This window comes from Microcaecilia unicolor, chromosome 13, assembly GCF_901765095.1.
Source record: "Microcaecilia unicolor chromosome 13, aMicUni1.1, whole genome shotgun sequence".
Taxonomy (NCBI): Eukaryota; Metazoa; Chordata; class Amphibia; order Gymnophiona; family Siphonopidae; genus Microcaecilia; species Microcaecilia unicolor.
This window is the reverse complement of record NC_044043.1, coordinates 78,944,044-78,959,909: the sequence shown is the minus strand read 5'-3', so window position 1 is coordinate 78,959,909 and position 15,866 is coordinate 78,944,044.

Below are 15,866 nucleotides of genomic sequence, written 5' to 3'. Positions count from 1 at the left end.
TGGTCACCACTCTTTTTATTTATCAATAGACGGGCTGCAGTGTTCGGCACCAACTGCAAATATTGCAGCTTTCTCATCAATAAATCTCCATAAATCTGCACTGGAGAATAATTGTACGGGTCCCTGTGCATTTCAGAGGTGGCAATTCAGATTAGCAACTGAATTTTAAACAGTAGTATTGATCTTTTTTGGACAGTCATAAAGTTGACATAATCATATTTCTGATGAGAGGCATATGCAGGGGTGTGCTGGTAAATTTTTAACAACGGGCTCTCTCTCCGGACATAGCCGGCCCTGAAATTTGGGGGGAGGGGGGAATCCATGCCTCTCTCTCCCCTCCCTTGTGCGGGCACGCTAGGCATACCTTTGCCGAGCCCCACCAGCCAATAAATGGACTGCCACCATTCTCTGCTGCTTGTTTCTGGCTCTGAGCAGCATGATGGAACCTTCTTGCGCTTGCATGAAAAGTCCCAGCCTGATGCTCAGAGTCAGAAACAAGGAGCAGGGAGCAGCAGCAGTCTATTTACTTGGCTGGTGGGGCCAGCATCACTGCCAGCAAAGTAAAAGAGAATTCATGGGGAGGCCTACTTTAACAACCGGCTCCCAAAATTCTTAAAAACTTAACAAACGGCTCTCGCGAGCCCGTGAGAGCCCGCTCCAGCACACCACTGGGCATATGGGAATCAGTCAAGATTTTGCAATACTTTCTATGCCATTATCGTACATATTAACTCCTTTTTTCTGGCAAAGGAGATTTCTACTTTCAGTGCAGTGCAGTCATACAGGACACAAGTATGAGGGGTGCAAAAATTGCTTCCAGCCCACCATCGCCTCTCACTGGCAGTAGTAAAGCAGACAGAGCGGGGAACACCAGTGGGGGAGTCTGTCAAGGCACAGATTTAATATGGTCCCGCCTACTTCTGGAAGAAGTCCCGCCTACTTCTGGAAGAAGTCCAGAAATTGATTCCACTTAATCTTAGTTCTGCATCTGTGGCTAAATCCTTATATTTGGATTTGAGGAAATACAAGGCATTAATCAGGTCTGTATCAAAGAACATTTTCCAGATTACTTAAAAACCCCAAATTGGATCCCTTTGATCTGCTCAATTATTGACCTGTCTCTACGCACCCTTTATTTTCCATGGTACAGAAATTCTGCTGATAGCAAGTTTTGATACCGTTCTACAATGTTTTGAGCTTTGGACATCTGGGGCTCTCGAACGAGAGGGCAGTAAGTTTGCACTTGCCACATTTTTACCGCATCAAAGGATCCTTTTACTAAGTCGTGGTAAAAGTGGCCTGTGGTAGTGTGGGCACGTGTTTTCGGCACGCGCTGGGGCCATTTTTTTCTGTGGCTACGAAAAAGGGCTTTTTTTAAATGGGCATGCGCTGAAATTAAAACTAGTGCACGTCTAGTTACAGCCTGAGCCCTTACCGCCACCCATTGTTCTAGCGGTAAGGTCTCATGTGCTACCTGCGCAGTAACCATGCAGCATGCGCCAACTGCTGATTACCACCAGGAACACCCCCATGGTAGAAAATAGAAACGTATTTTCTACCACAGGATTTGGCACACGCCAAACTCAGAGTTACTGCTGGGTGCACGCACTAGCCCAGCAGTAGTTCCGATTTGGCGTGTGCTTCCCGTGCCTTAGTAAAAGGGCCCCTAAATGCCTGGCCCCTCCCCATCCCTTTCCACCACATCACTTCTGATTCTTTCACTTGCAAGATCCTTGTGGACCCGAAGAAGTCCTGAGCTTCACCCTTAAGCCCCTGATACCTTCCACTGAGTGGCAGCTGTGTGTATAGAAGAATTCTGTTTGTGTGACCCCAAGTCCTAGGGGAAGTGAGCCAGAGGTGTGCCCCGGTTTTACAAATACGTAACAATAGTCTGATTGTGTCATCTCTCCTGAATCCAAATAAAATCAGTTTTGTTTTGCTTTTCTTTGCGTCAGAAGTGATTTGAATGTAAAATATGTATAAGACAGTCAGAGATCTAATAGAATCAACATTTTCTTGAAAACAAACTTGAGTTCTTAATTCACACAATTTAAGGTTTTTCTTCAGTGAATGCTAGTTGGCCAGCCACTTCCATAACAAGCCTTAGCCAGGATTTAATCACAATTAAGCTAATCAAGCATGTAGCTTTCAGCCAGTGTAACAGGTGCGCCGAGTTCTCATCAGAACCTCTCCTGTCCTTGAATCTGTCAGACACAGACAGCCAGGTTCATAAAGCAAATTTATTCCATCTGAAAAACAAAAGCCCCCAAACAGCAGCAGCAAAAATAAAGTCAGTAAATGTCAGTGCTTGACAAGAAGGAACTTTTGAACTCCTTTAAGACCCACTGGCGAAAAAGAAGACCAGGAAAAACTCTCCCCATAGCAGCCAGGATCCCGACTTCTACAAAGCCTTACTGGAGTTTTAATAAAAATCCATCATCAATAATTTAGGAGCGCCCCTCCCGCCCTTCTGTTCCTCGTCCCATCTCCAAACCCCTGGGTGTCTGTGCTTGAGCAGAAGACTTGTAATCCCAAGCCTTTCTCGGTTTGCTTTGATTACATAGCGCAGAAAGAAAGTCCCTCGCAGGTGCAGGGATCTTTCGGAACCCAGGGGAGAAACATGTTAACTGCAACATATTTAACATTCGCCAGCTGCAGGTCGGGCGGCTTGGGAGGCACTTTTCATTGAGGAATTCTACCAGAGGAGCACTGAAGCAATGTTCTGAGCCATGATGCAAGCTCAGGAAATTATCAGGGGTGTATGTTGTGTCTCAGCCACCAGCACTAGCTCTGCAGGAAAGCAGAGGATGTGAAGGAAGTAATTGGAGAACTAGGAAAAGTTGTTTTGTCAAGTCAGTTCTAGAAGATTCTTAGCCCTGATTTTCTTAACAATAACGTGATCCTGCATGCTTAGAACATGTCCACATTCTATAGATAAGAAGAATTAGTACACCAGAGAGGACTTGGTTATTGGGTCCATCATTAAGAATGTGCTGTTGATAATCCTGTGGTCTGATCTGCTAGGTGGGATTTGTGAAACTCGCTTTTAAAGCAGTATGCTTAGAAATCACATCCTATGCTAACTCATTGCAAATGCTAGCTACCTTTTCCCTGGATTATACATATGAGGTTAGATTCTATATCTGGCAGCTATGCGGTGCCAAAAAGCTGCTTAACTGGCAGTGCCGTAGTGAGGGCAGCTGACACCCAGGGCGGGTCGCTGCTGCGCACCCCCCCCCCCCCCGGGTGCAGCACGGCGCACACACCCCCCCCCCCCTCCGGAGCGCATTCTTACCACTGACGTAGGAAAAGGGACGGGTGGGAGTGCCGCTCCGCCCAGGGCCGCCGAGAGGGGGGGACAGGGGGGACAAAAGTCCCCGGGCCCGAGCCTCTGCGGGGGGCCCGGCGCTGCCACAGTACGGCCCACCCGCTCTCCATCGCTCCCACAACTAACCTGAAGCGCCGTCATCTTCGACGCAAGCAGCAGCAGCAGGGCAGGCCACTCCTTCCTTCCGTGTCCCGCCCTCGCCTGACGTAACGTCCGTGAGGGCGGGGCAGGGAAGGAAGGAGAGGTCTGCCCTACTGCTGCTGCTTGCGTCGAAGATGAAGGCGCTTCAGGTTAGTTCAGAGGGCCCGGCACTGGCAGCAGCGGGTGGTGGGGGGGGGCGCAACGCGACGTGACCTCGGGGGGGGGCCCAGGAGCGGCCTTGTCCTGGGCCCGGCTCTCAGCGGCCCTGGCTCCGCCCCGAGTGCACATCGCTGGGAGCTGCGTCGGCTCCACTGGTTCCCTGCTCTCTCTGCCCCGGAACAGGAAGTAACCTGTTCCGGGGCAGAGAAAGCAGGGAACCAGCGGAGCCGACACCCTCCCCCAGTGGCGTGCACCCGGGGCGGACCACCCCACCGCCCCCCCTTCCTACGTCACTGTTAACTGGTATTCTATAAACCATGCCTAAAGTTCAGTGCAGTTTTTAGAATTAACGTTTACGTAGAGAGGTTGCACATAAACGTAGATGCTGCCATTTCCACTAATGGATATGTGGTGCAAATGTCCATGCCTAAATTTACACGCAGAGCACCGTTATTCTATAATTACCTGTGTAACTCAAAACCACGTCCCCATCCACCCTGAAACATCATGATCTTCCCATTTCCACGCCCCCTTTTTCAGGCCACACATAAATTTTAGGCATGGATCCTGTGCCTAACTTTACGTGTTTGAGTCACAGTTAGATATAATTAGTGCCAATAATTGCTTGTTAAAAAGCCAATTATTGGCTCTAATTGACTTGTTATTCTATTAAATTGTGCATGCAAATTGGAAATGCGCCAAAATTTGCATGTGCAATTTTTGACGACTTTTATAGAATCAGAGGGATTGACGTGGATCAACAATGCACACACAAATTGGTCAATGAGCTGTTAACTATTAATTAATTTACCTTAATGATCTGTTATTGAATCTATTTTGGTTTTCTGTGCACATCTGCCTTGTCACAGCCGCCGCGCTCCTGGACTCATCCCTCATGGCCACGCACCTAAATTTATGCTCCTAAATTTATGTTAAATCTATGAGCGTAATAGGCACTAAATTAGGAGCATAAATTTAGGAGCATAGATTACGCTCGTAATTTAGGAGTGTACATGTAAGAGCGTAAATGTGGGAGCATAGGGCCTTATTCTCTAAAGGTTATGCTCCTAAATTTACGCTCCTAAAATTTATGCTCCTAAATTTATGCTTCCTCTCATTTACCGTGCAGGAGTTGGGAAAAACTGTACTTAATCAGTTAGCAGCAATATTCACACCTCTAACTAGTTAAATAAGCAGATAAAGTCCTAACTTTAGCTACAAAGCTAACTGGGCACCAGGCAGAATATTGGCCATGTCCAGCTAATTTCAGGGTCCTCCTCCTCAGTCCTGATCCCTTTTCCCTCCCCCCAGGAAAAAATCAAGGCTAGGCCTGAGCCCCCCCCCCCATTCCCATATCCCATCCCCCTCCAGTCATATCTTTAATCTCCCTGGTGGTCTGGGGGGAGAGTTTACAGGCCGGAGAAATGCCCACTCAGTCCTGCCTGTTACAAGTCCAGCTTCAAAATGGCCACCCCAACCCCTAGCAGCAATCCTGGGTACTTACGCTTTATGTGGCAGAGATCTTCAATTGTCTAGACAAAAAGGGCCCTGTTTACTAAGGCACGTTAGCATTTTTAAAGCACCTACAATTAGTGTGCGAACTAACTGTGTAGGCACCTATAGGGATATTAACGTGCATACATGGTTAATGCGTGTTAAAGACGTTAACGCGCCTATAACACGGTTTAGTAAACAGGGCCCTTGGTAAGATAATCCTTTAGACAACTGGAAATATTATGCTCATGCTCCAGGCTGTGCCCAGTCTTTACTCCAATGAAGCCTACCCCTGAATTCTATATATGGCGCTCAACATTGCGCATGCAAATTTGGGCACATGCCCAATTTGCACACATAACTTAATTGAATAATGAGCCAATTAGTGCCAATAAAAGGTTGCCAACAATCATTTACTGGTGCGAATCGGCAAGAATTTAGATTTATGTGCTCATCTTGTTAGGCGCTATTTTAGCATGCAACTGAAAAGGGGGTGTGGCTACGGGAAGGGCAGGGGCGGGTGAATGTTGTTCACTAAAGATGCACTATTATAGAATTCAGGGGATCCATGCCTAATTTACACATGAGAATTTACACCATGTTTAAGTTGATGTAAATCCTCATGCCCAAAGCTGGGCGCAGATCCAAATACTACGCACTATTCTACAATTGGCACCCAATTCAGAGCGGTTTGTGGAATAGCGCTCAGCACTTATTTTTATCGGCACCCAAATTTGGTCGCGCCAGCCATTTTAGAGGGGGCTGCGCTCCTGCACCCAAAGACCACGCTGAACCACCAGGGATATAGGTAGGCCCAGGGGAAGGACTTACTTGCACAGCTGTGAGAGCAGGAGTCTTCCAGGGGGGTCTTGATGCGGGCTGGGGCGAGGGGGGAAGGAAAGAGGGGACACTGACAGGGGCAAGAGGGGGTTTGGGGGCTTTTTTAAAATTTTAAATGCAAAAAAAAATGGTTATGCGGGTCAGTCCTGATATTCAACTGGGGCCATATAACTCTTATGCGGCCCTGACTGAACATCGTCCGGGCCCACATAAGTGTCGGCACCCAGCCCGCCAAAAATTTCCTCTGATATCACGGCCCAGCATTGAATATCGGGGATACTTTAACCGGAAATGATCAGCATTTTAAAAAATGCTGACCGCCACCGGCTGAATATCAGGAGAAACATAGTCACAAAAAAAGTGTAGTTTTTATCATTTTCCTAAATAGCATAAAATTATACTCTGTTCTTAAATTCTCCGATAGTACATTGCAAGCTTTAGCTGCCTGACAGGAAAAGAGAGAATTAAAAAGTTCTTTGATCATATCCCTTTAGGATCTGGAAAACATAGTTGAATCACAGATCATAAAGAATGTTTACAGAACACCCAAGAAAAATCAAGTAAATGAATCATAATACCAGGACATAAGAACATAAGCATTGCCATACTGGGACAGACCGAAGGTCCATCAATCCCAGTATCCTGTTTCCGACAGTGACCAATCCAGGTCACAAGTACTTGGCAAGATCCCAAAACAGTAAAACAGATTTTATGCTGTTTATCCTAGAATTAAGCAGTGAATTTTCCCAAGTCCATCTTAATAATAGCTTATGGACTTTTAAGATAAAATTATCCCAAAAAAATTTGCAGGAAGAAGAGGACTTCGGCTGGCAGGGATTGGGGTCCCTCACCAGCAAAGGTAGCCCATGGCGATGACAGCGGCGGGGGAGGGTTGGCAGCGGGAGGGGGGTTGAGAGGGTCGGCGGCGTGGGGGGGTCCAGGGCCAAATCTACGGGGGCCCAGGCCCCCATGGCCCCACGTAGCTACGCCACTGACTTGAACATGAAGAGACAGTCCCTGCTCGACAGAGCTTACAATCTAATTAGGACAGACAAACAGAACAAATTAAAGGAATACTAAAGTGAGGATGATAAAATAAGGGTTCTGAACAAGTGAGTAAGGGTTAGGAGTTAAAAGCAGCATCAAAAAGGTGGGCTTTTAGCTTAGATTTGAAGACGGCCAGAGATGGAGCTTGACGTACCGGCTCAGGAATCCTATTCCAGGCATATGGTGCAGCAAGATAAAAGGAACGGAGTCTGGAGTTAACAGTGGAGGAGAAGGGTGCAGATAAGAGAGATTTACCCAGTGAACGGAGTTCCCGGGGAGGAATGTAGGGAGAGATGAGAGTGGAGAGGTACTGAGGAGCTGCAGAGTGAATGCACTTATAGGTCAATAAGAGGAGTTTGAACTGTATGCGGAAACGGATAGGAAGCCAGTGAAGTGACTTGAGGAAGCACGTGAGCCCTTACTGCCAAGTAAATAGGTGGCAGTAAGGGCTCTGGCAGTAAATAGCCACACGCTACTTTTAATATTAGCGCACGGCCATTTACTGCCTCATTTTAAAAAATGTCTTTTTACCCACCGCGGTAACAAAATGGCCCAGCACATGCCCAAACTAGCACAGGCCACTTTTTTTACCACAGCTTAGTAAAAGGGCCTCTGAGAGGTCCGTTTACTAAGCCACACAGGCGTGTACGCATGTCCTACGTGCGTCAATTTTGAACTACCGCGTCACCTGTGTGGTAATTTCTTTTTATACGCGTGTCCACTAAGCACACCAGAAAATTTCCAGCACGCGACGCTAACTGTGCGGTCATCGGCACTGTGCGCATGTAGACCATTACTGCCTGCATGAGACCTTATCGCTAGGTCAGTGGGTGGCGGTAAGGTCTCAGGCCCAAAATGGGCGCGCGCCAAGTTTTTTTATCTTGCCGCACGTCCAAAAGGCCTTTTTTGCAGGTGCGCTGAAAAATGGACCTGCGTGCATCCAATACACGCATCTACACCAGCGCAGGCCATTTTTCGGCGCACCTTAGTAAAAGGACCCCTGAGAGAATTAAACTATAAGGTAAGAATTTTTCTTTCAAATATTCTACTGTTGATGTGGTATTTTCCCGATCCAATTCACCCTCCTGAGGAAATTGTAAGGCCCCCACAGTTTCACCTTCATTAACACCAAACGTGCACGTCCTCTTATAATTTCATTTTTTTTTTCCAGTGGTAATTGCTATGGAGCACTGTAAAACAGCGATTGTGCTCCACAGATGAATGTACCTTATCCAGCAATTAAAAGAACTGTCATTTGTTTCAGCCACAGTAATACAAAATATATTTATTGACTACCAACAGATATTGTTTTATTAAAACACTGTCCCAAAAGACCACAGATTACACTTAGGCGTTGTAATATATTTGTACCTCTGCTGTTTTTCATTCCCATCGATGCTACATGACTGGCATTGCTAAAACTCACCAGTTTTAATTTCCTTTCCTCTGTCTCTTTGCAATACATTTTATCTTTCTTTCAGGAGACCTTTATTTATACTCCTCATTGCTCCATGGACAGCACATGTCTGTCCTCAGAGCAAGCAGAGGTTGCCTTAAGAACAATGGAAATCTGAATGCAAAATTGTATTGCACAGTGTTTGGTCATCAGAAATATGCTGGGGGGGGGGGGGGTTTATGTCCATGAATATTGTTTTTATTGCAAAAATCCACACAAGATATAAAAAAGGTCAGAAAGGTATTATAGGATATTTTATAACTTGTATTTCTTGGACCAAAAAGAGGGAGCTACGTATAGATGTTGCTAGAAAATAATTTCTAGCCTCTTTGGTCTGCGAACATATCTGAGGAAAAGAATAATGAGGCCCTGAAAAAAAAAGGGTAAATTTTCCCAAACTTCAGGATCCTTTTACTAAGCTGCGGGAAAAAAGTGGCCTGCGGTAGTGTGGGTGTGTGTTTTTGGCGTGAGCCGTGCCATTTTTTACCACATCTGGGAAAATGGGCGTGTCCTAAAATTAAAACTAGAGTGTGCCTATTTACGGCCTGAGCCCTTACTGCCACCCATTGATCTAGCTGTAAGGGCTCACATGCTCCACACGAGCTAACCGTTCAGCATGCGCCAACCGCCGATTACCGCCAGAAACACCACATGTGGTGGAAAATTTAAAAAAATGAATTTCTACCGCTCAGGGCCGCAAAGAGACTAGGCCGGGCCTGGGGTAAGGCCGGGTCCGGGACAAGGCCGCCCCGCCTCCACCCCCCCCCCCCCGCTGCCCTGCCTCCGCCCCCTACCGCCACTGCCGCCCCCATTGCTCCCCCCGCCACTGCAGTCCACGGTCTCACCTGCCTGCCTCCACAGCTCCGGGCCCCCTTCATTCAAAGCGGCAGTTGCAGATCGCGTCTCTTCTGGCCTTCCCTCCCTGTGTGATTATGTAAAAATAAGTTGGAATGTAGAAGTTAAGACACAGCTCTAATTAATTTGGTATGTGAAGGGAGAGGTGGAACCTGTTTCAAGTTCAGACTGGCCACCTGGACTGAGAAACATGTGACCACATTCCCACAGTATGGTTTGTTTACCTAAACAGAGAAATTCTCAAGCATGCTGTAATTTTCCTTAGCTCTGAACATGAGTTCTAAGCCCAATAAAAAAGGGAGTTTCTATCAGTGAAATTGGGAGCTTGTCTGTGAGTAACGTACAAACTGAGCACAGAAACCATATTTCCTGGTCAAAAAACTCCTGGCTTTCACTGTGAACTGGGCCCCCCCCAGCTGATGATAAGAGCCTGGAAGATGTAATGATCAGTGATGGACGTATGTATATTATAGTGTATTATTGCTTCTTTTCCTGGTCTAGAAACTCCTAGCATTGCTTGAATGTAGGGACCAGTGATGTAATGACTGTTTATAGGTATTGTTTTTTTCAATTATATAGCTAATCATTGTATATATATAAATCATTATGTATCTTAGATTTTAGAACCTCTAATAAAGGTCTCATTTACCTAATACGAATCCAAAACAATCCACAGTAATTACTGAGTGGTCTGTATCAGTAAAGCAGGCTGTAAAACCAGGGCAGTACAGTGGCTTAGTAAAAGGGGCCCATGGTGTCCACCATTCTATTTCTCCTCTCAGTTGTCACATTTTCCCCTCCCCGTCACACACCCTGTCACCCCTCTCCCCATCACCCCCCTTACTTTACCTTACTACTGCCCTGGTGGTCTAGTGACCTCTTCGGGGCAGGAAAGAGCCCCCTCTTTCCTGCCCAGAGCACTGCCCTGCATGCATCCTTTGTGTTGCTGATCTCTTTCCTACCCCGAAGGCAGAAGAGGTCACTAGACCACCAGGGCAGTAGTAAATAAGGGGAGGGGAGGCTAGCAATCTGCCCATTTGTCCGGATTTCTGGACAAACGGGCAGATTGGCAAAACCCGCCCGGTTGCCCGGACATGTCCTCAAAAAGAGGACATGTCCGGGTAAATCCGGACTTATGGTAACCCTAGGCTGTCAGGACCTATTGTTTTTCTTTAACTGCAATTGTTCTTTATTGCCACCACCAACTTTCTCCCACTCCCCCCCCCCCCCCCCCCAGAAACCTGTCCTGAGGGACCACCAGCCAGTTGGGTTTTCAGGATTTCCCTACTGAACATGCATGAGAGAGATTTGCCTATAGTTTGAGAACCATTGCCTTAGACAACTGCCTAGCTTGTGGAACTCAGGGCCAGCGTTAGGGGGTGGCAAACAGGGCAATTGCCTTGAGTCCCATCATAGGGGGCCCCAAACCTGCCTCCAGCTAAAGGAGGCGTAGGCTGAAGGCCAGAACCAGCCCCATCTCCAACTGATCCAATACCAGTAATAACTGAAATCCAGTGTAAACAGGAAGTTACCCACAACTCATTTTGCCAGCCCTGGCCAACACAAGCAGACCAGAGGGACACAGCAACACAAAAGCAAACGTGGAGTCATAGCAGTGTAGAGGGCCACAGACAAGACAATGAGGCAGAGATAAAATCAGAGGAAGCCGAGATTAGTGTAGGACCCAACCCGGCCTTCATCTCAGATTAAAGAAAAAATGCAAGAAAACACTGTCCCAACTTTCAAGTGTGTATTGCTTTTTTGTCCACTGCGATTGTGAGACTGCTATAGGAGGCTTTACTCAGCTGTTACATTGGATGACCCCTGACTCGGACATCTGCCAAAACACAAGCCTTATCAGGTCTGACAATAAACTCAGCTTTCTCTGATTTTGTCTCCACCCCGTTGTCTCATCTGTAGCCCTCTACATTGCCATTGCTTCGCATTAGCCCTGGCCAATGGACAGTGATGCATTAAAATACTGGCAAAGACACAGCAAGGAATAAAGAGCTGCCATGGCTTATTAGTTTTATAACACAGGGCTGTAGGGAAAGAAGAACTTCCCATCATGAATTCTTTCTGTAAAGAGAACCTGGCAAAAAAAACAGGATCAGATCTAATGAGGAACATCTTACATTTCAAACATGTTGGTAGCTGCTTTGTAATCTGAAACTGTAATAAGACTTCAAACGGATAGGATCAGATGGGCAAAGAATGAACCTTGAAAACAAATCAAAAGCTAGAAAAGCAATTGTATAGGTGCAAACGGAGGGCGTCGATAAACGCAGAGAGGGAATCTCAGCCTGGGAAAATGTACAGCTGCAACTTACCAAAGAAGGATGAATAACCACTGGGGCAAGCAGTATGATAAGATTCATGCATTATCAATATCCCTCACTCTGTCTGAGGATGCATGCTGTGGAAAAGCAGCGTTTGTAGGAACCATCCCAGAAATGCATATTCTGGCAATCTGAATTACTGTGAGGCAAAATCATTAAACAGGTCTTCAAGACTATGAGCTGTGCAAAGACAAATCCTCATATACACTAGAGCCCGACTGACACCAAGATTTTCAGTTTCAGCCAAAATCAAATTTGCAGCCGAAATTGGCACTCGGTTTCAGCTGAAACCAAAGCTGAAAACAAAACCAGCCCTGCCTCGGTCCCCAACTAACACCCACTTCTTCCCCTTCCCCCAACCAGAAAGGGACCCCTCCTGGACCCACCCTTTAGCGGCTGCCCTCCCCTGAACCTACTGTGTTGTTGGTGGCTTTTGGGGGGGGCAGGAGTGATCTCCACTCGCTGCTGCCCACGCTGGCTCCTGCATCAAAATGGCTTCTGGGACCTCCAGTGGCAGTCTCGCCACTGAAGGTCATGACACCAATTTTGAAATTGGAGCCAGCACAGGATGAAGCGAGTGGGGATCACTCCTGCCCCCCCCCCCCCCAAGCCACAAACAAGACTGGAGGAGGCTGCCGCTGATGGATGTGTCCCAGAGGTAGGCTCTTTCTGGTTAGGAAGAAAGATGGAGGGAGCAGGGGCTGTACAGCACAGTTTTGGTTTCAGCCAAAAATATACCAGCATTTTCGGCTGAAACCAAAACAAGGCTGAATACAAGTTTAAGGTAGCGCCAAAACTGAAACCAAAATTCAGTCTGTCTCTAATATACATCACTTCCCAGTAGATCCAGACCCCCAAGATTGAAGATAGAGTAAATAATATGTGTGAATATAAAAGTTGGTTTTCTTAATGTTTATTAAAACCTGCTGTTCACCCTTTCATTGATATACTGGTGCACATGCCAGCTAAAACATTATGGGAACCACTAGGCTCCCAACTGTGAAGAGAAGATAAATCCATTTTAGGTTTTTTAAACTGATTTTTATAATGAGAAATTATAAAAAATAAAAAAAACATTTGAAAAAGAGTTGGAAAACTTATGACCTGAAGCCTAAAGATCCCATTCAAAATAATTCAATAAAATCCAAACCCTTAAATGATCCTTAAATATTTTCTGCTGGGTACGGTCTAACATCTTTTGAATTAAGAGACAGAAAGAATTAAGGAAAAACGTCCAAGCGACACCCAATGGCCATAAGGATTGGGCAGTTATTCTACAGTGTAAACTTTCACTAACGCATATAACTCCAAATGTATGCCCACGTATTTCAGTCCCTACAAAAACCCAGTTGATTTTCAAACACAAGGCACCCATGAACATCACATCAGAAAATTAGTTAGGTATATAAAATTATGCACATACACTTAAGTGAGTTTGAATGATGACAAGAGTACGGGCATTACCTGTATTCCTACAGTACTAAACAGTCAAACAATAGACACTCTATAGATCCACAGGTAGTCCAGTGAGACAATGAAGAGAACAGTTTATAAATGTGAGGTTATATTTATTATATGTCTGATCTTCAAGCCCTGAAAGGAAATGGGATGAACCTCCACACACCACCAAGGACACTAAGGTCCTCCCAAGGACTTTCACTAACTACATCCTCTCCAAAAGACATTACACGATGTGATACCCACAAGCGAGCCTTCTCCGGAGTAGCCCCCACACTCTGGAATGCATTGCCTGAAAGGCTCTGCTTAACACAAGACTACCTCTACTTCAAGAAGCAGGTGAAAGCTTGGCTCTTCAACCAAGCCTTTAACGGAAGAAGTAACTAACTTGTTAGTCTCACTCACACACACAAGGACTGACTCGGGCTGCACATACTGCAGCGGGACATGTTTATCCACTCCTACCCTAGCTGAGATAATATTTAACCAACTCTCTGACCTCACGTACAACTTTCTTCAAATCAGTCATCTTATTTTCTAATTCTTCCTACTTTCTTACTCATCTATATGCAGGGGTGTGCTGGTAAATTGTTAACAGGGGGCTCTCTCTCGCCAGCAAAGTAAAAGAGAATTCAGGAGGGGCCCAAGCCCACATTTTGGGATCCATTTGTTAAAGTAGCCATGGAGAACCGGCTCCCAAAATTCTTAAAAACTTAACAAACGGAGATCCAAGATGGCGTCTTGAAAGGACGTGAGGATCAGAGCTCCTGAGCTTCCAGTCGACCGAACGCCAGCTTCTCTAATCAAACCATGGGAAAGCGAAAGGGGAAAGCTAAAGCTCTTACTTCCCCGAGCGTAGCTGTGAACCCTGCTGAGCGCCAGACCGTCTTGGAATCTTATGGAGTGAAGGTCCTCCGTGAGCGACAACCTGATTCTGCAGGGTCCGTTTTTTTTCAAGCGGACCATAGCATTGAGGGGATATCGTTGAGTCCTCCCCCGACTACAGCCCCTCCCCGTCCGGGAGCTACTGCGAATGCTACGGAGGCACAGGAGACCGGAGCGATTGGTGGAACGCCGCCCCTGGTACCTGTGCTGGGAGCTCCCGTAGTATTTTCGACGCCAACTAGTTTTAGTGCGGAAGAAGTGCTCTCTTCGTCTCTAGCGGGCGAGATGACTCCTGAAGGGCACCGAGGAAAAGTTAAACCGGCTGTAATAACGCTTGAAGCGCTCTGGGACGCAATTCAAGGTATCCACACTTCCTTACAAACTATTTCCAACTCTTTTGGGGGTGAAATAACTGATTTAAAAGAAAAGCAAAATATTATGGCTGAAAGAGTTCAGAATTTGGAGGTTGAATTGACTAAATCTCAAAACTTATCAGCCACTTTTGTCAGGGAACGAGACATTTTTTCACGTAAAATTGTTTACTTAGAAAATCAAAGCCGCAGGAACAACCTGAGATTTATTAATTTCCCAAAATCTCCTTTAATTGCCCCTTTGGATATGCTGAGGAAATACTTTATAGAGGTATTGGGGATCCCAGCGACGGCTTTTCCACCTGTCGCTAGGGCCCAATATATTACTGGAATAAAGAATATTGCTGGACAATCTCAGGCTGCGCCGGACCTAGATTTAACTCATTTCCTGGAAAGTTCCTTGGACATAGTGACTGAACGGACTACACTTTTAGTAACTTTTGCACTAGAAATGGATAGAAACAACGTCTTCCGGACTTACTTTCGCCATATAAACACGGAATTTCTGGGTTCAAGAGTACAGATTTTTCCAGACCTAGCTAGAGACACTCAGAAAAAAAGAAGAGAATTCCTGTCTTATAAGACTAGAACTCTCAAGCTTGGAGCGGTTTTCCATTTAAAATTTCCATGTAGATGCTTAGTGTCATTAAATGAAAATAATTATGTTTTTTTGAACCCTTAAAACTGTTACAATTTATTGAGGCACAAGAAAGTGTTGGTAAATCCTTAACTGCCTCCCAGTGAGATATATGCTATAATGTAGGCTATCAGGGTTATGTCTGTTCTGAAACTTTCAGTACTATACTTTTTTTTTATTGCTTGTATCATTTTTTCCTAGTACTTGGATCTCTTTTTGATATGTGGACAAAGAATGTAGAGAATTATTTCCTTTTAATTATTTGTTTGGATTATTATATTTTCTGTATTTCATTACATTTATGATGGAATGTAAATGTAAAAATATATAAATAAATAAATTAAAAAAAAAAAAACTTAACAAACGGCTCTCGAGAGCCTGTGAGAGCCTGCTCCAGCACACCACTGTCTATATGTTACAACTTTGCCTTACCCTTCACTACCAATTATAATGTTCTAGTACATATTATGTTGTCATTGCAAGTAGTACACCATGCCATACTTTGTATTGTTGTTCGAATATTTTTACTGCTCTAATTGCCTCCTGCTCATGTTTGATCTATTCTTACTGTACACCGCCTTGAGTGAATTCCTTCAAAACGGCGGTAAATAAATCCTAATAAATAAATAAATAAAATTAATTAATATAAGAGTTATGTTTTTACGAGTTGTTCTACTAAGCTGCGGTAGCAGTGGGAGCTGTTTTTTCTCCACGCACCAAGGCCCTTTTTACCACAGCAAGTAAAATGCCCCCCAAAAAAATGGCCATACGTTGGGCCAGCGGTAGACCCAAGTTAGCGTGTGGTAAGCCCGCGTTGGGTTTCCCAATGCTTTGTAAAAGGGCCCCTTAGTCTTTA